The sequence below is a fragment of the Mirounga angustirostris genome, unplaced genomic scaffold (assembly GCF_029215605.1).
Source record: "Mirounga angustirostris isolate CCGP_5_RB_7025 unplaced genomic scaffold, mMirAng1.0.hap1 SCAF_15, whole genome shotgun sequence".
Lineage (NCBI taxonomy): Eukaryota > Metazoa > Chordata > Mammalia > Carnivora > Phocidae > Mirounga > Mirounga angustirostris.
Window position 1 is genome coordinate 40,299,657 of NW_026991723.1, and position 26,724 is coordinate 40,326,380.

General features: G+C 36.1%; 1 protein-coding gene across 8 annotated transcripts in view; it reads right to left on the bottom strand.

The window, feature by feature from the left end:
• NFIB (nuclear factor I B) overlaps positions 1 to 26,724 on the bottom strand; it is a 235,261-nt gene that overhangs the window by 77,024 nt on the left and 131,513 nt on the right. The gene's annotated exons all lie outside the window — the stretch shown is intronic.

Genomic DNA, 26,724 nt, shown 5'->3' on the forward strand with positions numbered 1-26,724 from the left:
CTACCGGTTGTCATGCAAGCATTCCCATTTTACAGATGACGAAACTTGTGTCTACAGAGATAGGGGGTTTCCCAGAGGCAGTAAAGACCCCCCCCATTAGATTTAAGAATTCTCACTTTGGGTAGGAAACTGAATTAAGAGCACCTCCAAAGCCCACTGCAATGCTCAGGTTCCACTTTTTTTTTTTTTTTTAAGATTTTATTTACTTATTTGAGAGAGAGAGAGAGAGAAGAGTGTGCGTGCACACACGCACAAGCGGGAAGGAGGGGTAGAGGGAGAGGGAGAAGCAGGTTTCCCCGCTGAGCAGGGAGTCCAGTGCTGGGCTCCATCCCAGGACCCTGGGATCCTGACCTGAGCTGAAGGCAGACACTTAACCCACCGAGCCACCCAGGAGCCCAAAATGTTCCACTTTTTTACAGGGCCCTTTTCCTGTTAGTTTTCTTGCACTGCTTGCTCATTTGGAGAAAGAACAGGACCCCTAGGTATCTCGCAGGCATTTTCCAGCCTTAGGATTCCAATTGTTCACTTCCTTCCGCAGAGTGTAAAAGACGCCTAAATCCTTTTGTTTATGGATGCAAAGGGAGAGAAGATAAGATTATTTTATACTAGCTCTTTGCCAAACCTCACATAACTTCAGATACCACCACTAACCTACTGGGGATTTTCTGGTAGTGGTGTTGTAAGGCATGGCTTTATCTGCAGTTTCTTGACTGATCTGCACTGTCCACAGTTAAGAATGAAAACAGTGATTATGAAATAGACAGAGTAATCATTACAAAGATAATGATTCTCTGTTAGAGACTGACCCTCAGCCTATAGCCAAGGTTCACATTCCAGTATTAATTTAGAATTAGTTTATCCTTCACTATGAAATGTCCCTTTGGTGATTTAAATGATTCAGCAGAAGGACAGCAATTTTCTGACTTTAACACACTCTGATAGTACTATATTAATGTTATTTGTTTTTTTAGTGTTTCCTTCCAGTCCATTAAACTTTTTCCTGCATATATGTAATATATAAAAATATGTATTTTTAAAAATGAAGATCAAATTTAAATGAGTTTGTATCCTGCTTTTTTTCTAATTCACGTTGTATTTTTCCCTTTAGATTAAACAGTTTTTCAGCAGCATGATTTTAATGTCTGTATAATATTACACTGCATGGCTGTACTTTATTTGACCATTCTCTTTTTTTTGGCATTTTAGGTTATTTCCCATTTTTTAAAATATTATAAACAGAACTGCCATTAACATCCTCGTACACAAATCTTTGTCAGCAATTCTCATAATTTCCTTAGGCTGGAGTTCCCAGAAGTGGAATTACTGGGTCAAAGGACATAAACGCTTTTAAAACTCTTGGTTAAAAACTGTCAAGTTGCTTTCCATAAAGATTTTTGCCAATTTCTTCTCCCTCGGGCAGAATGAGCGTGTCCATGTCACCACCCTGCTGCCACAATTACATATTAGTCATAACAGGGACTTGTTTTAATTGTGGCAAGTTGATAGAGAAAAGATATCATTACATTAATGTCATAATTTTCATTTACTTAATTATAATAAAATTGGATTTTTTTCAGATATTTATGCATTATTTCTTTGAACAAACATGCAAAAATATGTAAAATGGGAATTGTGCTCTCAGGAATATTTTTCCTAATATTAATGACATTTCTTCTAGAGTTTCACAGTTAATGATAATGTTGGCTATTAATTAATAATTGATTTTTTTATCATTTTATATGTTCATTTATTCCTAGTTCTCTCAGATTTTTAAAAGTGTTCTGATCAGAATGATTATTGAATACCATTAAATGCTTTTTTGGAATCCTTTTTAAATTTCCTTACAGTATTTATTGTTGTTATATATTACTGAATTCTTAGATTAAATTATCTTTGCTTATCCACACAAGGTAGCTCTTTTAGTTTACTGCTAAATTGGTTTGTTAACAGTTTCTTCTGACTTCTCTCTATGTAGCTGGTATACTTTTCTGGGGATCTTTGTTTCATTTGTGAAGTTTTCATACTAGGGTTACATACATGCTTCATAAAATGGTTTGGATGACAGCCATTTTTTATTTTAAAGAAATATGAAAAGTTCGTGAAAGTCTGGAAAAACTCACTGGTAAAACTATCTTCTCATAATCTGTTTCAGAGAAGATTCTTAGAAAACTTTGAGTCTTTCATGAATTTGCTCTACTCTTGTTTTCTGGTCTTGAGGCAATTTTATTATATATTATCCAAGAAAATCATCAATTCTTTCATATTTTTAAATATATTAGCAGAGATACTTTATGATTTACTAAGTTTTTTTACAGTATAGTAAAATTAAAATTAAATTATATTTTACTGTAATTAATATTATATTAAAATATATTATAATAAAATGGCATTAAGTTCTGTTCAAGTACACTGAAAGATCAGCTCTGCCACTTACTATGTACACCTAAGGTAGGTTGAGCAACTTTTCCACACCTCACACTTCACTATAATACAGACGATAATCATAGTACCTATGAGTCAATATGAAAACTGTAATTGTTTTCAAAAAATAATAAAGAGAGATAGTTCATTTTAAGAGCAGGGAAAGGGAAGGTAGAACTTCCAAATTAACAAAGAGAAAGCAAAACACAGTGAATAGTAACTTAATGAAACAATAAAACTAAGAACATAAGATGTAAAATAAATAATATAAGGTAAATAGAACAAATAAAATTAAGCATATCCCATTACAATACAGGTAAGTGGATTGAATAGCCCATAAAGAACATTAGATCAACTGAAGCAAATAAAATTCAGCTATTTTTAAGGAACACATTGAAGACAAAATGATAACAAGAATTAAAAGTTGAAAATAAAATGGTGTGCAAAGAGAAATCAGGCAAATTCAAATAAAAAGTAAGCAGTTCAGTTAGTGGTGGTTAAGAGAATTTAAGATGAATTGCAGTAAATGAGATAAAGAACATTACAAATGGATAAAAGGCATATTTAATAAAGAAGATAAATCATAAACCATTTGTGCACCAAACAATATTGTGCAGAAATGCAATAAAACAAAAACTATTAAAATACAAGAAACTTTATAAAAATACAATTGTAGTGAGAATTTTGAATACATTCTCTTTTAGAATTGAACATGACTATTAGACAATGACTAACTTAATATCATTCAAATACAAAGTATACTTTGTTAGCACATCCACAGAAATTTTATAAAAACTGATCATGTCCTTGACCAAAGAGAAAACTGTTACTACTGTGTCATCTCTGGTAAATAAGACTAAAAGTGAAAAATAAAAGTGACCAAATTTTCTGAACCACTTGAAAATTAAGAAAATAAGCTATGCATCAAACAGAAAATCAAAAGAAAAATTATGGAAGTATCTAGAAAGCAATGAAAAGAAAAAGACAAAAGGCAAATTACTTTACCATTAAGAGAGAAAGAACAGTAAAACAATCCAAGAAAAATTAAAAAGGGAACTAAAGATAAAAGCGGAAATCAATAAAGTAGGAAAAGAAGTATTTAAAACAAAAGAATAAAAGGGAAGATGATTTTCTGAGAAGACTAGCAAAACAGAAAAATCATTTGCAAACCTCATTAAGGCAAAAAAGAAAAAGCGAAAATATACAAGAATAGAAAGGAAAACATAACCACAGAAACCAAATACATTAAAAAAATTACAAGAGAATAACACATGCAACTTACTGACCACAACTTCGAAAACTTAAATGGGCAATTACTTACTAAAGTAAAAGTAACCAAAATTGAGCAAAGTGGAAACCTGAATAGACCAATTACCCCTAGTGCAGTGGTTCTCAAAATTTGCTGATCATTGGAACCACCTGGGGTTCTTGAAAAACAACCATACTTGGCTTCCACCCTCAGCCATTCTGATTTAATTGGTATGGATGTGTCCTAGACATGAGGATGTTCTAAAATTTCCCCTGGTGATTCAAATGTGCAGCAAAGTCTGGGAACCACTGGTTAGCATCTTGCTATTCAAAATGTGGTCCCACAACCAATAGTACTGGCATAACTGGGGAGCTTGTTAGGCACAAAGAAGTTCAGGGTCAAGCCCAGACCCTCAAAATCAGAATCTGCAGCTTAACAAGACCACCAGTTATTCCTATGCACTTTAGAATTTGAAAACCCTAGAAGAGAATTTAAAGGTGCTTTAAAAACCACCTTTAGAATGGCACCAAGTATAGATGGGTGCACAGCTGGATTTTATCTTTTGCCTAGCCTTTAAATTCCAATGATTTTTACACTCTCCCAGGCTTTAGCAAATGATGACAAATTTCCTTATGAAGAAAGCTCTCTGGTGAGCCTTTATTAGACCAGCAAAACTTAAATAACTAAATTTGCAACCTCCCTCATTTAACCAAAGTAAGCAAACAAAACAACCAAAGACCAAGCATACACATAAATGCAACTTCAAGGATCCTAAATAAAATTGAATATATTCGATTCACATATTTGAATTGAATATAACAATGTTATTGAAAGAACAATACATCATTATTAGCGTTTTATTCCATGACTGAGTGCAGTTCACTGTTAAAAATCTATCAATACGATAGAGAAAAAAAAAAAACAGAAAGACACCAACCTTATCAATGGATGCTGAAAATGCACTTGACACCAACAAGAAAAGCAGGCTTTCCTAATAACAAATCTCAGCAAAAACAGTGATAAAAACAAGTAACAGACTGTTTAGCAAAACCCAGCAAGTTATTCTAAAAAGAAGAAAACTAGTCTGCCATTCTTAGGTACTCAACCTCTTCAAGGCTTCTCCTCTTTTCAGTCCTTAAAAATGTAGGGCGCCTGGGTGGCTCAGTCAGTTAAGCGACTGCCTTCAGCTCAGGTCATGATCCCGGGGTCCTGGGATCGAGTTCCACATCGGGCTCCCTACTCTGCGGGAAGCCTGCTTCTCCCTCTCCCACTCCCCCTGCTTGTGTTCCCTCTCTCGCTGTGTCTCTCTCTGTCAAATAAATAAATAAAATCTTTAAAAAAAAAAAATGTAATCTGTAGGGCCTCCTGGGTGGCTCAGATGGCTAAGCGTCAGCCTTCAGCTCGGGTCATGATTCCAGGGTCCTGGGATCGAGTCCCACATCGGGCTCCCTGCTTGGTAGGGAGCCTGTTTCTCCCTCTCCCTCTACTGTTCCCCCTGCTTGTGCTCTCTCACTCTCTCTGTCAAATAAATAAATAAAACCTTTAAAAAAAATTTGCTCTGTAAATAGTCGCAAAGACAAATACTGTATGATTTCACTTAGATTAGGTATCTAAAGTAGTCAAACTCTTAGAAACAAAGTAGAATGGTGGATGCCAAGGGATGGGAGAAGGGGGAATGGTGAGTTGTTATTCACTGGGTACAGAGTTTCAGTTTTGCAAGATGAGAAAGTTCTGGTAATTGTGCAACAATGTAGATAAACTTAACACTATTGAACTGTACATTTATAAATGATTAAGAGGGTAAATTGTATTTTATGACAATTAAAAAAATCATAATTTGGGACTCATAATTGTTATTAATTCTTGTTTATATATATTCAAAGAATTACTTTTTTACATTAGTACTAAATTCTTGTTTATATATATTCAAGAATTACATTTCTTTATGTAATTACATTTCTTTATGCATTTATGTCTGTAATCTTATTCATAATAGTTACTCAGGTGTAATTCTGTTTAATATTCTCATTATTAGTCTGTATCTATAGCTATATTAGTATCTATAGGTATAGATCTGAGAACTTTCTTTCTCTTTTTTTTTTTCAAGATTTTATTTATTTATTTGACAGAGAGAGAGACAGCGAGAGAGGGAACAAAAGGCGGGGGGAGTGGGAGAGGGAGAAGCAGGCTTCCCGCGGAGCAGGGAGCCCGATGCGGGGCTCGATCCCAGGACCCTGGGACCATGACCTGAGCCAAAGGCAGACGCTTAACGACTGAGCCACCCAGGTGCCCTGAAAACTTTCTTTTTCCTAAAATATTTTATTTTAGTGTATCACTGTGTTAATTGGTATAGGTTTTCAAGTAAAACTTTTACAAAGAAAATAAAAGACTCTATTTTTTGAGACTACAAATAATAAAGAATATATTTCTATTGCCTTTGACTACAGAGAAAACTCCTTAAACATAAAAGAAGTTTCATCATAATTCTAAGTAATTCATCATAATTCTAATTCCCCCAGTCTTCTGTTATTTAATGTTGACCAAAAGAAAAAAAAAGTACAGGTAACTTTGTTTTTCCTCCAGGATGATTACAAGATTCTTTTTTTCATACACAAAATACAAAAACTTCCAAAGGATATATTTAGATACTACTACTGTTGGCTAGATATAGTTAGCCCTTCTGATCTAAATATTTAGATCATTTTTAGCTCATTAAAGTTTTCTTAATTTGTCTTTGATTCTATTGCTCTCCTAACTGCTCTGATTTCTCACCAAAAACACCTAAATTAATACTAAATTTTCTATTCTCCCATCATAAACCTTTTTCTGATCATTTTAACTTCTCTGTTCTTCTCTTCTGCTTTTGGAGCAAATATCTCAAGTTTGTCCTCTATAACATAAGGGATTATTTCCACAATATCAGTTCTGTTTCTTATTCCTTCAAATTCAGACTTTACATGAGAGCAACTTTAGTTTTCTTGTTATTTCTGCTTATCTCATATGGCACTCTCCTCGAAGCTATTCTTTTATCTGTTCATTTTTCCATGTAATCCCTTTCTTCTAACTAAACAGATTGTTTTCTTCGGTGCTTCATTTTCAAAGATATGTTCTTCTTGACGATGTACCTTTCCCCATGTTCTTCACTATTTTCTTACCAAGGGCATACTCTTGTGATTTTCTTTTATTTAGAGGGTAGTCTACAGAGATTTGGGGTTTGTCCTCAGAAAAATATATGGCTTTCCCTTGGCTACAGTAAGTAAAGGTTTCAATATAGGCTGAGATTGAGGGCTCTAGAATTTACATAATTGGATCTGAATTCCCGTCTTATCACTTACTAGCTATAAACTTTAAGTAAATTACCTAACTTTAATATAAATAAATAATAACAATAATGATTATGATAATAATATTATAGTGGCTATCATTTATTGAGTGTTAATTATGTTATAAACAAGGTTCTATGCTAAGCTTTTTATTTATTTATTTTTTAAAGACTTTATTTATTTGACAGAGAGAGCACAAGCAGGGGGAGCGGCAGGCAGAGGGAGAGGGAGAAGCAGGCTCTCTGCCGAGCAGGCAGCCTAATGTGGGGCTTGATCCCAGGACCCTGGGATCAGGACCTGAGCCGAAGGCAGATGCTTAACTGACTGAGCCACCCAGGCACCCTATGCTAAGCACTTTAAATTCTACCTCAGTTCATTGCCAGATTTGCTCCTTTTTTATTAACGACTTTGAATAAATACTTAAACTCTCTACTCAACCCCACCACTCCCATTTGTAAAATGGGAATAATAATAATAATACTCAACCCGAAGATTTGAGATGAAGATTAAATAAGAAAGCGCATATAAAGTGCTTCGGGTTCCATAAATGCTTGTGGGTAATGGCAATATCATAGTACCAATAATCGTGAGAGTCAAAGTTGGTAAGTGCAGCTCCTCACCAATTCCCATTGATTACTGGTCCTTCATCTCATAAGCCTCTTCTCACCCTACCACCTAGCTATGGAAGATCCTACCAGGTAAGTACATGAAAACCCTCAATTTCTATAACGGTGTGGCTCTGGAAGGACAGATGGGACCAAGTTTCAGAGGGTCTTCTCTATGGTGTGAAGGAGTTAGACTGGCACAGAGTGGAAAATTTTTTTAAGGATTTACATTAGGAAGTAGAGCAGATTGCTAGATGTCTTCCCACACTCTTTCTCTTTACTTCCCCTTCATCCCACATTTCCTAACCCTGTTGTTCTCTGGGTTTACAGCCTTTTAAATTAATGTAGAAAAATCTCTGAACCTAGGGGAATGATAGTGGGAGAGAACCAAATTTAAATGTCCACAATTTCTCAAAGAACTAACACTGCTATCTTTTGTATTAAGATAGAAAAATGACCATTTTTAAATTTAGTGCACACAATTATGAGATAAGCCTCTAAGACTCTAGCTAAAGGTTATCCTTCAGTCTCAGTTTTAGTGTGGGAAAAGTTAGTTTTACGTATCCTTACAGAAATTTTAGTGAAGAACTGGGAGAAACTGGATCAGAAGTTAAGCAAGCAATGTGTACTTTATATTAGATAGCTAATGATAATTATTTTGCTGTATGCCTAAAAAGACCTAATTTTAAATCTCACTACTCTCAATCAAAGTTCTAGCAGGGTTTTTTGTTTTATTTATCAATCTATTGATTTATTTATTTTTGTAGAATTTGTCAGGCTGGTCCTATTTATATGAAAATACAAAGGACCTAAAAAATAGCTTTTAAGAACTTATAAATACTTACCATAAAGTTACACAGATCAAGAAAATACTTTGATGCTGACAAAAGAGAAGACATGTATCTCAGTGGGATAGACCAGAAATAGACACATAAATGTATCATTGTTGCTATCTGATAAGTAGCTATGCAACTCAATGGAGGGGGGAAAAATGTCTCTTAAATGGTACTGGATTAACTGGATATCCATATTTTTTTTTAAAAAGGATATCAACCTTTAAAAAGGATATCAACCCTTACCTCACACTACATGTGGTATATCCATATAATGGAATACTACTCAGCAATAAAAACTAATAAATTATTGACAAATGTAATCACATGGATAAATCAAATTTTTTATTCTAGATTAAAGAAGCCAGACAAAAAAGGACACATTTATACAAGAGACATTTATATAAAATTATAGAAATGTAAACTCATCTAGAGTGATATAAAGCAGATCAGAGGTCATCTGAGGATGGGGGTAGAGAAAGGAATGGATTATAAAGTGGTCAGAGGAAACTTCTGAGATTGATGGAAATGCTCATCATCTTGATTATGGTGACATATATATGTTTATATATATATGATATATATATTCTTTCCTTTTTCTTCCCTTTGTGTGTGTGTGTGTGTGTGTGTAGATATAGACACTATAGACAGTTATACAATATATTGTATATCAATTACACATCAATAAAGAAAAAATGACCTTGAGCCCGTGCTCTATATACAGTAGTCTCCACATTTTCAAAGTAACAATATTTCCATATCACACACACACAAATTACAAATGAGTCTGAAACATTCCATTTAATCAGTCACGTATTTTTTGCAACTTCTAGAAAGATCTTACCTGTTCCCTCATTCATGATCACGTACACTCTAACACCATTAAAGTATACTCACTAAGCAAAAGCAAAAAAAAAGCAAAAAGGCCTTCTTTACAATTCATCAGATGGTGAGGAGAAACATTTGATTCATCTGAGACTGGTGTTCTGTATCAGTAATTATACTGGGAGTACTACAATTCTCAGTCTGATACATCCCTACAAAATTCTTCAGACCATGCCACACAAAGTTAGGAGTTCGTAATGTCCCCAGATAATCACGTCTGAGGTGTGGTGTGTCCACAAGGCAGAAGAGGCCCACTGTGACTGTCTCTATGAAACACCAGGCTTTTCCTGGCTTAGGGCAAACTGTAGGGATGGACATGGTCTCATTACTGCACAGGTTCCAATTTATTTAGCGTACTACTGGTCTAAGCCTCCATCTCATAGATTCTAAACATTGCTGAATATTGTCTCTGGCCAGGTATTTGCCTTAGATGTTAAATGTACAAACGGAAGACTACAATCCTCACCTGGAGGTGTCCAGAATCTGCTAAGGGAAACAGACAAGTAAAAAGTGGTAAAAATGCAGTTAAGTGCTATTACTTACACTGTACTAAAGGGAGGGCTGGAGACGTCTCACTGATGAGGTGTCAAGGAAGTACAGCCATTCTAGGACACGGACAGAGACACAAACATGGCTAAGGCTAAAGCTAAACGCAAGGTCCATGTGTGCAGTGAAAGGAACAGTCGGGACCGTAACAGGAAGGGCTGGATTAGATGCCATGCTAAAGATGAGGCTTAGCCTAGAGTGGAAGTTTTTGAAACATATACGGAGGGGAGTATAATAATCAGATTTGCACATTATGGAAATCACCATGGGCCCACAATGGATATTCACAAGGATTAAGACCCGAGGCAAAAATATGAGCTATGGAGATTAGGAAAATTACTATAATAATCTAGGTACTCTAATTAAAAGGACAGAGTGTAAATATATTTAAGAAAATCATGATGCATAAAATTCAGCACCAGCTATTCTTTTGAAAATATTTTGCCTTCCTCATCTGCTGTAAGAGTAACCCCATCAGTGGTCTTTTCTCATCCCCCTTCCTCATCTACATGTTCTCTCAAAAACTTTTAGATAATCCATTCTTCACCTGCCAACACTATGCAAAGTAATGTAATTTATGTGGGCTCTTTCTGGATATCAACGAGGACATATTAAGTATAAAACAGGAGAATGCTTTATTTGTCCTGATGAAGATGACCATCTTCTATTCCTTGCTTACTTACTTAGAAAGTATCATTCTGCATAGAAAGTAGTTCAATGCAGAAAATGACTGCAATCCAAAATACCAAATTTTGAAACTAAAAATCTACTACATTAAAAAAAGTGCCACAAAATAAACAATGGAGCCATTATCTTATAATACAACAAGTTACTTGTCATCCATACTTTACCAGAGTAAGGGAGCTCATTGAGATATAATGCAGCCCAGAGAAATGCACGTCTATAATCCCTATACCGCTTGCCATGTGACCGACTTGTGGCTCCAGGCTCCCTGGAGCCTCTTCCTTGATCCTCTGAGGTTTCTGCTTCCTGGGTTAAGAACCCCCAAATATCTTTCCTAGCCTTGAGTTCCAAACCCTTTTCTGCCAATGGCTCATAAACTTTTTAAACAAGCGAACAAAAAACTACAGCTTTATTGAGATATAATTCACATACAATTTTAAAGTGTACAATTCAGTGGTTTTTGGTATATTCAGAGGGTTGTACAACCATCACCACTACCTAATTCCAGAACATTTTCATTACCTTACCAAAAAATCCCATACCCATTAGCGGTCACATACCCATTTCCCACAACTCCAAGCTCCTTGCAACCACTAATGTACTTTGCCTTTATGGATTTGCCTAGTCCAGACATTTCAAATAAATAAAACCATACAATTTATGAAAAAAAGAAACTCTGTCCTGTCCCTGTTTGTTTCATTAACAAGTGCATGTGATATTTTAATGAGGATAAGATCAAATCTGCAAGTCAAGTGGCTTTTCTGTGTTCTTCCTCCTGAATGCCCTAGGGACATGAATATGCTGAATGTATGGAATGGGGATGGGGGAAAAGGAGTATCTCTGTTGGGTTCAAGAGTCAGAAATACTTCAGTGGAAAGAGGAGTATGTTCTACTATGTAAAATAAAATAAATGAATGCATGGTCCCTGAAGACCAGCAAACAAGTCAAAAGACCCCAAAAGATATATAACAACACTGAAAACCAAAACCTGATTTTTTTTCTTAAATTCTTCTATCTTCCATGGCATTATGCAAAAGCCAACAACACTCTTCTATAGTTACAGAAGAAGAAAGAAATGAAACTTCAGTAGGATTTTTGCCTACTAACTTGAAATTACATTCTTCTTCTATAAAGTAGAAACGGATTACAACTTGGGTAGCTATACATCTTCCTCTCTGCTTAGTATTTTATTCTGCTTGCAATATATTACTATAGAATTGATCCCTCTTTCCAAGCATAATGCTCTAATAGACAAGTGGAGATCCCCTGGGTGCCTCTGTATGGGACAGTATGTCCAGCAAGCTTAGCTTCTGCCAAGTTCAATGATTTTAACTGGCCTGGAGCAAGTCCACTCTATCTCTGATACAGAACAATCCCAGCTTTCCAGCTGTGAGGAGGAAAATGCTTTGCATTATTAAATTGTAGCCTATGCTGCAAAAGCAGGCCTTGTAAATATGGAGGGGGACAAGAATTTAAATGGAGAGGAAACTTTAGATGCAGGGAGTCGTTGTAAAAAGAACCTGAGATACTTGAGTCATGAGCCTTGGGCAGTGGCTGCGTTCACAGCCTAACCCCAGGGTAGTCAAGACAGACACCTTTTTCACACGGGGATCCGCACCCTCCCCGTAGGGAATCCAGATATTTAACGAGGAAAGAAAAATATGTTACACCAACATCTTTTAAAATTTAATAATTTGCAACCCATTCAGGTGCAAAGCCTCTGAAAACTTCTCTGGAACTAGGTGCACAATGAAGTCAGTGCCCACATCAATATATTGAAATTTTGCTTGCACTCTAAGTTACTTTATATCACTTCAGATACCATAAGATCCTGCAAGACAGAAAGCTAGGAAAAACAAAAGTCTGGCTAGCTATGGTGTCTCTCACAGCTTATTATCCTTTCTCTCGGAGCTTTGTGAAAGAAGAGCATTTGCTGTGTTTAAATTACACTTGTGACTATGTACCAAGTGGGCCCCTGACCTGTACAAATGTAAAGCATGGGAACTCAAGAAAAGATGGAGCAGAAGACAAGATGGGGGCTACAGAGCTCTAGCAACTGCAATAACTTGGCAGAGAGCATCCCCCCTCCTGCATCAGTGCCCTGACCCCACAGCCTCAGAAACTCTCAGCTAACATCTCTCCCCAGGCTCATTCCCACTGAGGCAAGGGTCACTCAAGATTCACCTCCATCATCTGCTCACCCTCTGCCCACTGCCCCTTGTCCTAGCAGCTACGGCTGTTACAACTGCCCCCAGGGACTCAAGCGTGGCAGTCACTGTGAGTGCCAGGAGACCCAGACTCAGTCTGCTAGGGGACCTCAACACAAAGATTTCTCATTTCTTTCTCTCCATGCAGTTCACGCTCATAAACACTTAGGCCAACCATAGACAAGGCCAAACTTCATTTTTTCACTAGGCATTCTACCAGAGTCAATTGTGTTATTTATCAGGTGCAGGGGAGGAGAGGCAAGGAAAAAAGTACTAATGACATAGTAGGATTACTACTGTCTTAAGGTTTTTTGTTTTTTTTTTTAAGATTTTATTTATTTGCAAGAGAGAGAATGAGAGACAGAGAGCATGAGAGGGAGGAGGGTCAGAGGGAGAAGCAGACCCCCTGCTGAGCAGGGAGCCCGATGCGGGACTCGATCCCGGGACTCCAGGATCATGACCTGAGCCAAAGGCAGTCGCTTAACCAACTGAGCCATCCAGGTGCCCTTAAGGTTTTGATCCATGAAAAAAAGTGAGCTTTAGCCTCCATGTGCCAATAACTAATTGGACCTGTGAGCAAATCACTTGCCCTCTTTGCCCTGTTTTCATAAGTCAAATGAAGAAGTTGAATTAACAGTGTTATAAGCACTGATATCCTATGTTTCTTGAGAGTGTTAAGCAAAAAAAAAAAAAAAGACATTGGATTATAGTAGTCAATTATTCATTTAGAAAATCTAACTGTCAGGGGTGCCTGCGTGGCTCAGATGGTTAAGTGTCTGCCTTCGGCTCAGGTCATGATCCCAGGGTCCTGGGATCGAGTTCTGCATCGGGCTCCCTGCTCCTTGGGAGCCTACTTCTCCCTCTGCCTCTCTCTCTCTCTGTCTCTCATGAATAAATAAAAATAATTAAAAAAAAAATCTAACTGTCCACTTGGGAAGGGGGAGATGTGTAAGCAAATATAAGCATAACATAAAGCAGCAATCATAATAGAAACAGAAGTGTCGAACCCCACCTGAGAGAATCTGATAAGATGCATGGAAGAGTTTGGAGTTTGGACGTACAGGATAAATAAGACTTTGTTGGATGGATACAGCAGTCCTGGCAGAGGAAAGAGCATATTGCAAGAAAGAAAAGGAAAGGAATGGAACTTGGTATCTGATACTGAATAGCACTGAAAGCCATGACACAGAAGATGGGTCATAAGCAGCAAGATACGGGGAGTTTTTCAAAAAGTCAGATTTGTGTTTTATAAAAAGTATTTATACATAAGATTAGAGAAAGAACAAGGACAGAATGGAGGCAAGTATAGGGTTTTTGCACAATTACAGACAAAAAATAAAGTCTGGAGCTCAAATAAGTGTAACAGGGAGTGGGCGGGGATGGTGGATTCAAGAGACTTTGGAGTATGTGGAGGGTGAGGAACAGAGTCCCTGAGGAAGGACTCCGGGGCTACTCTAACCAAGGGCTCTGGCCCCAAGATATCTCACACGGAGAAAATCTCAAGTCTGGGAGAAAAGAAAATGAATCAAATTTTGGAAATGTTGAATTTGAGCTACCCATGGGGCATAAAGGGAACCCTGTCCAGAAAGTAGTTGGGCACATGAAACCTGAGGAGAGAGATCTGTTCCAAAGGCTCATATCTAAGAATAACAAAAGGTGAATGAACTTAAAGTCACAGGGGGACTGAAAACACACACAGAACTAAAAATCTGGTGAAGTAAAGGGAAGAATCAACTGACAGAAAACATAATGGTTCCTGGATTACGAGGAAAAGTCCCTGTTTCAAAAGCAGACAACAAAAGCAAAAAAAAACAAGTGAAACGGTATTAAATTAAAAGCTTCTGCCCAGCAAAGGAAACAAGCAAGAGGGTGAAACTGTGACCTATGGAATATGGGAGAAAACAGCTGCAAACCATATATCAGAGAAGGGGTTCATCTCCAAAATATAAAAGAAACTCTTACCGCTTGGCAGCAAAACAAAACAAACCCAACTACTCACCTGATTTACCAATGGGCTAAGGATTTGAATAGACTTTTTTTGCAAAGAAGATGTACAGATGGCCAACTGGCATATGTAAAAAGGCTCAGGGAGCACCTAGGTGGCTTGGTTAAGCATCAGACTCTTGATTTTGGCTCAGGTCAGGATCTCAGGGTCATAGGATCGAGCCCCGCGCAGGGCTCCACGCTCAGCGGAGAGTCTGCTTGAGGATTCTCTATCTCCCTCTGCCCTTCCCCCGCTCACACCTGTGCACTCACTCGAGCACTCTCTCTCTAAAATAAATAAATAAATCTTAAAAAAAAAAAAAAAGAAAGAAAAGAAAAAGAGCTCAGGAAATGCAAATACAAATCACAATGAGATACCACTTCACAGCTATCGGGATGGCCATTAAGTAAACAAAAGACAGCAAATGTTGTGGGAAATGTGGACAAATCTGAATCTTTGCACACCTGTGGTGGGAATGCAAAATGGTGCAGCCACTACAGAAAACAGTATGGAGGTTCCTCAAAAAATTAAAAATAAAACTACCATATGATCTAGCAATCCTACTCTTAAGTATCTATCCAAAAGAACTGAAACCAGGATCTTGAAGACATATCTGCACTCTCATATTCATCATAGCACTATTTTCAATAGCCAAGGGGTGGAAACAGCCTAGATGTCCACTGATAAATGAATGCATAAAGAAAGCATGTTATGTGCATACAATGGAGTATTATTCAGCTTTTAAAAAGAAATTTTGCTACATGCAACAAATGAATGAACCTTGAAGATATTATGCTATGTGAAACAAACCAGTCACAGAGAGACAACTGTCTCATGATTCCACCTATGTGAGGTATCTAAAGGGGCTGGGGTGAAGGGGAAATGGGGAGTTGCTAATCAATAGGCGTAAAGTTCCAGCAAGATGAATAAGCTCGAGAGATCTGTTGCTCAACCCTGTAATTATATTTACTTAAAAATTTCTTAAGAGGGCAAATCTCACGTTAAGTATTCTTATCACAGTAAAATAAAACTTAAAAAAAAAGCAAGGGAATGTTTTAAGTACAACATGGTCAATTGAATCAAATAAATGCTTAAGAACATGGAAGCAGAAATAGAATGGAAAAGAACCACTGGACTCAGATCATAAAAAGTCATGAATTTAATGAAAATCATTTCAAGTGGAGACAGAAGCCAGGTTGTAGGAGAAGTTAAGGAGGAAGTTTAGAGTCTTTTTCATGAGAAAGAAGAGAGAACTGGGACTACTAGTTGAATGAGGTGTCTGAATAGGGGCAAAAAAGATGCACTTTTAAAGTAAGAAATAAGTTGCCAGGAATTAGTTAATAGAATAAAGGAGACAGCTGCAGAGAGCCAGGAAGAATAAAGCACACAGAAAATTTTCAATGGAGACAGAGAAGTTGGTGGCTTCAGAAAGTAGACCACTATAAAAAGACAAATGGGGAAAATATTTATTGGATATCAATACCAGGGACTAAGATACAAAATGTTGCTAAGGGAAAAGCAATCTCCAGTGATACATTTGTACTTTTTCTCATGTCACTCTTATAAACTATGTAACAAAATTTCATACCGCATTTCCTTGGATGTCAAAAGCCTTAGAACAAAACTGACTACCTAAAAACTATCGTGCTATCCCACCATAAGACTTGAAAATATCTCTTTCTTTACCTCGGATCTTATCTTGACCTGTAACTTTCTCTCTGTCATCTTAAACTTTTAGAGGAGTGCAATGTAAAAAAAAAAAAAAAAAAAAAAAATCAACGAATTTCTATTTGGATCCACAGCAAATGACACTTCCTGTAGGAAGCCTTGATCAACCCAGCTAAAAGAGAAAGTAAGATGAAAAAAAGCCCTCACTTTCATCAAGTACCTGCTTCTTGCCAAGTATTGTGCGCCCCCCCCCCCCCCCCGTCCCCAGTCTGATGCTTACAACTGGTGTGGATATAATTGTGCTGAGTTCCAGAGAAATTGGCTGATTTGCTCATGCTCTTCAAGGGCCTCATGATTACTGTAAAACATGGAACCTTGATTTAGGGGAAAAATTTAATTCCAAAGTTCATGTTCTTTCCACTCCACCATGCTCCCTACAATGGCTGGAAACAATATTTCACAACTTTGAACTTCCATGACACTTGAGTTGTCGCCCTAAGTAACATTAGTCTTCACCACCTATATAAAATAGCGTATGTATTCATGAACAGAAAAGTTTGCGGAAAGCAAGCTTCATTTGTAATGTAAAACCACTGTAAAACCATTCACTATTTTACCTTCTGTACATCTAGCCTAGTGCCATGCACACAATAGATGCTCATTAAATGTCCATAACTAAATAATCCACCTACAGACAGCTATTGCTGGGATGTTTATTGTTCTTGATGTAGAATGATGTATATTTCCAACTCCCCCAAGGCAAATGGCTATCTCAACTCATTTAGAGCTGACTCAACCTACACCCTGTCTCCTGGAATGTAATATTTAATTCTGAGTTCAGCAACTAGTGGGCACTCAATATTAGTTATTGCCTAACAGGGTAGGTGATTGGGGAGATATGGAAAAATCTCTTTCATGACCTTATAAGATGTTCCTAAATTGTCTTTTTCCCCCCCAAAATTAATATTACAAGTGATCAGGCTAGAAAAATTACAGAGGCTGGGCATGTTGCTAACTACTATGTAGATCAATTTTTGAGGAATGGGTTGTATACAAGCACCCATATGCAGCCTATAAAAATAAGGAGCTGAGGGCTATGAGTCTTTCTCACTTTTTAAGAGTAATTTGCCAAGAAAACACATTCTTAATCTTCTACTCCTTTACTCTGAATTCTATCTTAAATTTGAACATTTAAGAACTTTACTGAATGTGATGTCTTGAAAAAAAATTAAAGGATAAAAAAAAGAAAACTGTTTCTGAAACAAAATCTGTTAGAAAAAAATCCTTTTATTTTTGCACTGACTTGCACAGACCTCATTCTAAAATTACATAAAAGGTTTACCTACGATGTCAAGCCTTACCACAGTTAACCAATCCTTTTAGTGTCTTTCTATTTATACTCCCATGAATAGAAACCCTGTTTATAGTCAGTTACATATTGTCTAATGCCAAAGTTTAAAATTATTTCTAAGTATAATGAAATAGTGCATTTTCCTCTACAAAATTTTTTTTATTCTTGTGGCTACAATAAATGAGGATGTGAGAATGAATGGGTATGAACTTATTAACGGAGGAGTAAATGAGCTATGATTTTTAAAAATCAGAGTAAATTTTCTTTTCCTTGACTTTGAACATCATATTCTAAAATAAAGCATGCTCTATGAGCTCCTTCAGGGCCTATGAAAATGTGTGTGCCTTCACATGCAAATAAAGAAAAATGTTGTATAACTTCTATAACTATTAGAGAGTAAAGTTTGTCCCAAATTCTAAGTTAAAAAAAAAAAAAAAAAAACAGTGAGAAATCAAGCAAATCTGGGCCCTACTGATTCCAACCAATGATAACTCCAGCTACAGATGCTAAACTAATTTTATCAATAATTATTTGGTTGGTTTTCATTAGTATCATGACCACCCTCTGTTGGCTTTACTCTCAGTACCTATAAAATAGAGTTGGGGAGAGATTGATGGCAAAATTTTTATGATTTAAAGAATTTCTTAAATGCAAGATCAGCATATTACCATAATAAACATATACTGTTATGGGTCAAAGAATAAATGAAAAGAGAAATCAAAAAATACCTTAAGGCAAATGAAAATGAAAATGAAATATACCAAAATGTATGGGATGCAGCAAAGGCAGTTCTATAAGGGAAATTCTTAGCAATAAATGTCTACCTCAAGAAACAAGAAATGTCTCAAATGAACTGGCTGAAGTGTATCTTTACACTTCAAGGAATGAGAAAAAGAACAAAGCCCCAAGTTAGCAGAAGGAAAGAAATAACAAAGATGAGAGCAGAAATAAATGAAACAGAGACTAGAAAGACAACAGAAATAATAAATGAAATTAAGAGCTGTTTTTTTGAAAAGATGAAATTGACAAACTTTTAGCTAGACTCACCAAGAAAAAGAAAGGGCTTAAATAGATAAATTCAGAAGTGAAAAAGGAGATGATAGAACTCATATCACAGAAATAATAAAAGACTACTATAAAAAAGTATATGCTAACACAGTGAATAACCTAGAAAATGGATAAATTTGTAGAACATACAACCTACTATGAACCACAATGAAATAGAAAATCTAAACAGACCAATTACTAGTAAGGAGATAGAGTAAGTCATCAAGAACTTCCCAACAAACAAAAGTCCAGGACAGACAGCTTCACTGGTGAATTCTACCAGTCAAAAAAAAAAAAATTAACATAATCCCTCTCAAACTGTTCCAAAAAAATAAAAGGAAAGAACTCTTCCAAACTCATTTTATGAGGCAAGCTTTACTCTGACACCAAAACCAGAATAGGATGCCACAGGAAAAGAAAATTATAAACCAATGTCTCTGTGAACATAGATGCAAAAATCCTCAATAAAATATTAGCAAACCAAATTCAACAATACATTAAAAGGATCATACCCCATGATCAAGTGGGATTTATCCCAGGGATTCAAGGATGGTTCAACAGCGGCAAATCAGCCAATGTGATACAATGTGATGATTATATATAAATCATATAATCATTTTAATAGATGCAGAAAAAGCATGAGACAAAATTCAAAATGTGTTTATGATAAAAACTCTCAACAAAATGGGCATAGAGGGAACATACCTCAAAATAATAAAGGCCATATATGACAAGTCCACAGCTAGCATCATACTTGATGGTGAAAACCTGAATGCTTTTCCTCTAAGATCAGGAAATAGATAAGGATGCCCACTCTTACCATTTTTATTTAACATAGTATTAGAAGTCCTGGCCACAGCAGTTAGGCAAGAAAAAGAAATAAAAGGCATCCAAATTGAAAAAAAAAAAGAAAGAAAGAAAGAAAGAAAACAGTCACTATATGTAGGTGACCTGATATTATATATATAGAAAACCCTAAAGACTCCATCAGAAAACTGTCAGAACAAACAAATTCAGTAAAGTTGCAGGATACAACATCAAAAATCTGTTGTATTGCTATACATTAATAATGAACTATCAGAGAGAGAAATTAAGAAAACATCCTGTTTAGGCACCTGGGTGGCTCAGTCAGTTAAGCCCATAACTCCTGAATTCAGCTCAGGTCATGATCTCAGGGTTGTGAGATTGAGCCCCATGTTGGGCTCCATGCTGGGCATGGAGCCTGCTTAAGATGCTCTCTCTCTCCCTCTCCCGCTGCCCCTCCTCCCCTAAAAAAAAAAGGGGGAAAAAAAATCCTGTTTACAATTGCATCAAAAAAAAAAAAAATTAAAATACCTAAGGATATTTAACCAAGGAGGTGAAAGACCTGTAATTGAAAACTAAAAGACATTAATGAAAAATATAGATGAAGCACAAATAAATGGAAAAATACTCCATGCTCATGGATTGGAAGAATTAATATTGTTAACATGTTCATATTACCCAAAGCAACCTACAAAATCAATGCAATCACTATCAAAATTCCAATGGCAGTTTTCACAGAACTAGAATAAACAGTCCTAAGATTTATATAGAGCCATAAAAGATTCCAAATAACCAAAGCAATTTTGAGAAAGAATAAAGCGGGAGGCATCACACTCCTTGATTTCAAACTATATTACAAAACTATAGTAATAAAAAGTGTGTATTGGTATAAAATCACACACACTGATCGATGGAACAGAATAGGGAGCCTAGATATAAACTCATACATTTATAGTCAATTAATTTATGACAAAGGAGCCAAGAATACACAATGAGGAAAGGACAGTCTTTTCAATAAATGGTGTTGGGAAAATTACACCATCACATGCAAAAGAATAAAACTGGACCACTATTTACTCTATACAGAAAAATTAACTCAAGATAGATTAAAAACTTGAATGTAAGGCTTGAAACCATAAAAACTTCTAAAAGAAAACACAGGCAGGAAGCTCTCTGACATCAGTCTTGGCAATGATTTTTTCAATCTGACACCAAAAGCAGAAGCAATAAAAGCAAAAATAGACAAGTGGGATTACATGAATCTAAAAGTTTCTGCATAGGAAAGAAAACCTTTAACAGAAGGAAAAGGCAACCTACTGAATGGGAGAAATATTTGCAAATCATATATGTGATAAGGGGCTAATATCCAAAATATATAAAGAATTCATATAACTCATTCGCAAAAAAAAAAAAAAAAATCTGATTAAAAAATGGGCAGAAGGGGGCCCCTGGGTGGCTCAGTCATTAAGCGTCTGCCTTTGGCTCAGGTCATGGTTCCAGGGTCCTGGGATCGAGCCCCGCATTGGGCTCCCTGATCAGCAGGGAGCCTGCTTCTCCCTCTCCTGCTCCCCCTTCCGTGTTCCCTCTCTCGCTGTCTCTCTCACTGTCTCTCTCTCTGTCAAAATAAATAAATAAAATATTAAAAAAAAAAAAAAATGGGCAGAGGACCTAAATAGACATTTTCCAAAAAAGACCTACAGATGGCCAACATGTGCATGAATAAAAATGCTCTACATTATTCATCATCAGGGAAATGCAAATCAAAACCACAATGAGATATTACCTCACACCTGTTAGAATGGTTATTATCAAAAAGACTAGAAATAACAAGTGTTGGCAAGACTGTGGAGAAAAGGGAACCGTCCTGCAACTGTTGGTGGGAATGTAAATCGGTGCAGCCACTATGGAAAAGAGTATGGACTTTCCTCAAAAAACTAAAATTATACCTCTACATGATCCAGGAATTCAACCTCTGGGTTTTTGTTTAAAAAAATGAAAACACTAATTCAAAAAGATAAATATACCCCCATGTTCACTGCAGCATTATTTATAATAGCCAAGATATTAAAATAACCTAAGTCTCCATCAATGGATGAAAGGATAAGGAAAATGTGGTGTATAAATATAAATGGAATATATATAGGGTATGTATATGTAAATGGAATATATATGTATATGGAATATTATTCAGCCATAAAAAGGGAGGAAATCTTGCCATTTGCAAAAACATGGATGGATCTTGAGGGCATTATGCTAAGTGAAAGAAGTCAGACAGAGAAAGACAGATATCATATGATCTCTTTGATATGTGGAATATATTTTTTATATATATTTATATATAATATATTATATATTATACTTCTTTATATTTATATATGTAATAAAGAACTTTTTAAATGTAAGATAAGAATATTGTTATAGTTAATAGATACTCCTTGTCTAATTTATTCAATTATTTATTTAGTTCCATCTTTATTCCGGAGAGGATATAAGATAGTTTATTTGACATTCACCCAATATATAATCCTAATGGTCTCCAGAGGTTTTGCCAGACTATACGCAAAAAATGAACACACAAAACAGCACAAGCATGCTATAAAATGTGCAAAAAAGAAAAGCAGGGTAAGTCCATGTCATTCCAGTTGAGAAAGCTCTGGTTGATGATACTTAGAATGCTTTATAAGTTTTCATCATAGAATTTGCAAAAATTTCCCTAAAATTCACCATTTCTTTGTTGTATTTCCAGCCAAGAGAGAGCTCCCCACATAACTATAGACCTCCTAAACACCAAAATGAGGTGTCAGCTTCTAACTGACCCAAAGGCAAAATCCAACTTCTGGATTGCCTTGTTTTTCTTGGATATTAACCACTGCAGCAATAGACAAGTGACTGAGATTGGGATATCTAAAGGATCATAGCTGAAGGAATGTAGAGATACAAAACAACAGAGCAAGTCAAAGCTAATTTCAAAAAATTGCAATTCAATCACACATTTCCTAAAAGTGACAGTCGAGTTTTTAATTGTCACAAATAAAACTAGGATGGATGTAAGTCCCTAAATTAGTGGTTTACTCTCGTTTGGTCCAAACAGTTGTCTTCGATAGTTGAGAGAGGATTCATAGTTCTATTGCTTAGAAGGGATTAATTTAATGCTCAAAAAGTAACTAAATATAAACATATAACTTCTGACTCCATCATAAACAAAGGAAATGTGTATCATTAAAAAAAAAATGAACTGGTCTAGTGCCTATTGACTAAAATAACAATGTCCTATCCTTGGGCACCATCAGAATTTTAAAGCCCTTAGCTCTGAAACGATGATGATGCCCATCCCCACCATGTAACAAAGAATAAAAACAAAATATTAAATCACAAGTAGTATAAGGAGGTGCAATAAAGACTATTTCATTGCTCTTTAAAATAACAAAAACACTGCAAAAATGTTCTTAAAAATAACAAATACCAAATACTGCTCCTCCCAATAATGTGTTGCTTTTGCTTGCTTATGCTCAGTTTGCTAAGTACTAATCCCAATCAAGAAGCACCAGTTGAAAATTAAAGGCCTATATGGAGACATCCGTACTAGTTTGAAGAGCCTTAAGGTCACCCTGCAGAAGTTCTTCGGAATCAGCAAGGATGTGACCTCCACGTCGGACCAGTCATGTCTGATGCTGGAGAAAAGCCAAGCCAGAGGGGGTGTTCGATTTGTGGGCAGACACATGCATCTGTACTTATCAAATGACTGAACGGGTTTCCACCTTCAGGTCAACAGCAGGGAACAGATTGCACAGAGCTTCTACCTCCGAAAGGGCTGGACTTTTTGCCATCTCTTCCCAAGCTGTTGGGAAGTAGATGGTAGCCACAGCCATGGGTTGCCCATCTCCCAGTGGAAAAGTACGGGTGAGGAGAAAACTACTGGTGTTAGCCCTCAAAGTGATCTTTTTCCCAAAGTTTAGCTTCTCTTTGTTATAACAATACAAGCAGCAAAGTGATTTGACTGTTCCATTGTTTATGGTAGTAGACTGAATTTTCCCATGAATGCATTGTGCCTTTTTGAGATACTGAATCTGAAACTTCAGAGATTTCACATTTCAGCCAAAGCCAGAACACAGAGATGAAAAAAAGCCTCCAAAAGATAAATTATGCTCTAAAATCCCAAACATGCTTATATTCAAGAAAAGAGCTCTTTTCTTCTCTTTTCTTCTTCTTTTTTCTTTTTCTTGAGAGAGAGAGAGTGAGAAAGAGAACACACACAAGCAGGGGAGGAGCAGAGGGAGAGGATCCTAAGCAGGCTCCACACTCAGCCCAGAGCCTGACGAGGCACTTGATCTCAATACCCTGAGATCACAACCTGAGCCGAAATCAAGACTCACACGCTTAACCGATTGACCCACCCAGGTGCCCCATGAAAAGAGCTTTTAATAATATGTGTAATTTATCCCAATTGACTGCAAAACAAAAACCTTAGTAAGTTCTGATTTTTCACATTTCAAATTAGAAGCCATTCTACATTCCTAGCGGCTTGATTTATTTCAAGGTACTACAGAACAAACTCTAACTTCCATCAAATAGGATTCCTTAACAATCTTTATGATTAAGTCCATAATACAATGATATGCAACGTATGTTAAAATGGTGGCATGATTCTGCATCATCAAAGAAAATTCTAATTTTATTCCATTTAATTTTGATATTACATATGTTATATTCTAACTGAAAAACTGATAATTGATGTACCATTTGTGTATATATAATATTCAACTAATCATAACATGATCTACAACATCCCAGTTTTAAGATATCGGTCTCAAAAAGGTTTGATTTCCAAGGAAAATTTAAAAAGGGAAAAAATCAGAAGTGTTCTACCTTGATTATTTCTGTTTGTCATATTATATGCAACAGATGAATTTAGAGATGCTACACTGAATGTAGCAAAAGAAAAATTTAACCAAGCTTCTTGACAAATATTGAAAAATCAAATTCCAGTATTATAAAACTATTCAACAATTATTCATTCAGCTTAAGTAGAGAACATTTTTAAGTGAGTGTAATTCTTTCTGTACATGTTCAGAAATGCATTTCAAACAATAACAGCTTTATTAATTTCAAATGCAAAGACCATATCCTTTGTTTAGTCTGACTGACATTACTTATCAACTCTTTTTTTACTAACTACCCTCCCCCACCCCATTCTTTCTAAAATGAGTAAGGAAGCTTTTAAAAAATGTTTGGACACGATTCACTTTGGGTTATCATGCTCCGCAGAGAAAATATCACTCAAATAAAAAGATTTCTTTACTTTAGTAAAGTTAAAGGCATACTGAAATTTTCTCAACTTCAGAAAATTTCCTTTTTTCTTTAAAGATTTTATTTAGGGGCACCTGGGTGGCTCAGTCATTAAGGTCTGCTTTTGGCTCAGGTCATGATCCCAGGGTCCTGGGATAGAGCCCCGCGTTGGGTTCCCTGCTCATCGGGAAACCTGCTTCTCCCTCTCCCACTCCCCCTGCTTGTGTTCCTCTCTTGCTGTCTCTCTCTCTGTCAAATAAATATTTATTTGACAGAGAGAGAGAGAGTACAAGCAGGGGGAGCGGAAGGGAGAAGGAGAAGCAGACTCCCGCTGAGCAGAGAGCCCTACGTGGGGCTCGATCCCAGGACTCTGGGATCATGACCTGAGCCAAAGGCAGACCCTTAACCGACTGAGCCACCCAGGCGCCCCTCAACTTGAGAAAACTTCTGACAAAATTTATTACATTCGAAATAGTCTATCTTTTTTATTCTAATCTCCCACCAACACAAAAAATAAAGTAATATATTTAACTGGAAATTACATTTAAAATTGTTCTGTTTTTTGCATGTTTTGTTATCAGTCTGTATTAATTTTGAATGATTTTGATAAAAGTCGGGACAAATGAAGTTAGCATACACTTTTCAATCTATATTTAATTAAAACTTTTAATGTTTTGCCAAACAGTAAGGTTTTGTACAATACACAGTAAGTTAATATACAGCTGGACAAGTATAATTTTTCTAAGATAAAAATAAGGAACAAAATATAGGCAAGACTCAGAAAGAAAAAGTATATTGACCTTGCATTTTTACTTGCATATTTACTTACTATATCTTTCTAACATCATTTTAAAACAAGACTGGTCTGACATACTTTCTTACAGTTTGGAGTTCTTCAGATAGTTCAACCTCACAGTAGCAAAACCCTATGACAAGGCAGGTCAAAAAATTAAGGACCTAAAACTAAGTCTACCTGAGAAAACTTTTATTATCACCTTTTAAAAAGTTTTATTTTCAATGAAAACAACCAGATCAGATTATTTGCGGAGGTAGAGGGCATGTGTGGTACGTTTGGATTTTTTGTTCATTTTGTTTTGTTTTTGTTGGTTCATTCTTAGAGCACACTTTTACCCAAGTTACAGATACAAATAAAGTTCTTCTGATAACGAAATATTAGAAATTCTTCTTTGCCCAAGTTTTATGTCATGAGGAAAAACCACAAACTACTCCTAAATCAATGTCAAGTTCTATATATTCAGGTTTAGAAGCAACAGAACTATGAAGACAGCCAAGTTATGAAAGCCCATTTTCAGATCTGGAACAACTTCTGGACATAAAGAGGGTATTTGGCATACATTATACTGAAGGAAAAGTCCTACTTTCATTATTTCCTGATTCTTGGAATCCAATAAAAACTTTATGGAATAAAAACTCATTTTCAAAGAATCCTTCACTGAACACATAACCAACCACCACCATAGCCCTTCTTTTAGAGTAATGAGAGTTGATAAACTATAAGAGGGGTATGGAAATTTTTATTTTTTCTTGTGCATTTTAAAAGAATGATGAAGTGGTTTCTCGGCTTTTTAAGCACCAATGACTTTTAGCACTTGAACAATGCGCAATTGAAATACATGCACATTCACTTTTCAGACACCAACCAAAATTAAAATGGCGGTGCTTAGGTAAATATGGATGACGCCCATATAGAAGTATTTGCCACTGGGAAGGGCCTACACAGAATCACATCTTGTCCTGATCGTACCTGCCTGCCAGAACGAAATAGGCAGCTGACCAATCATGGGGTGTTTATCTGTACAGTGGTACCTTT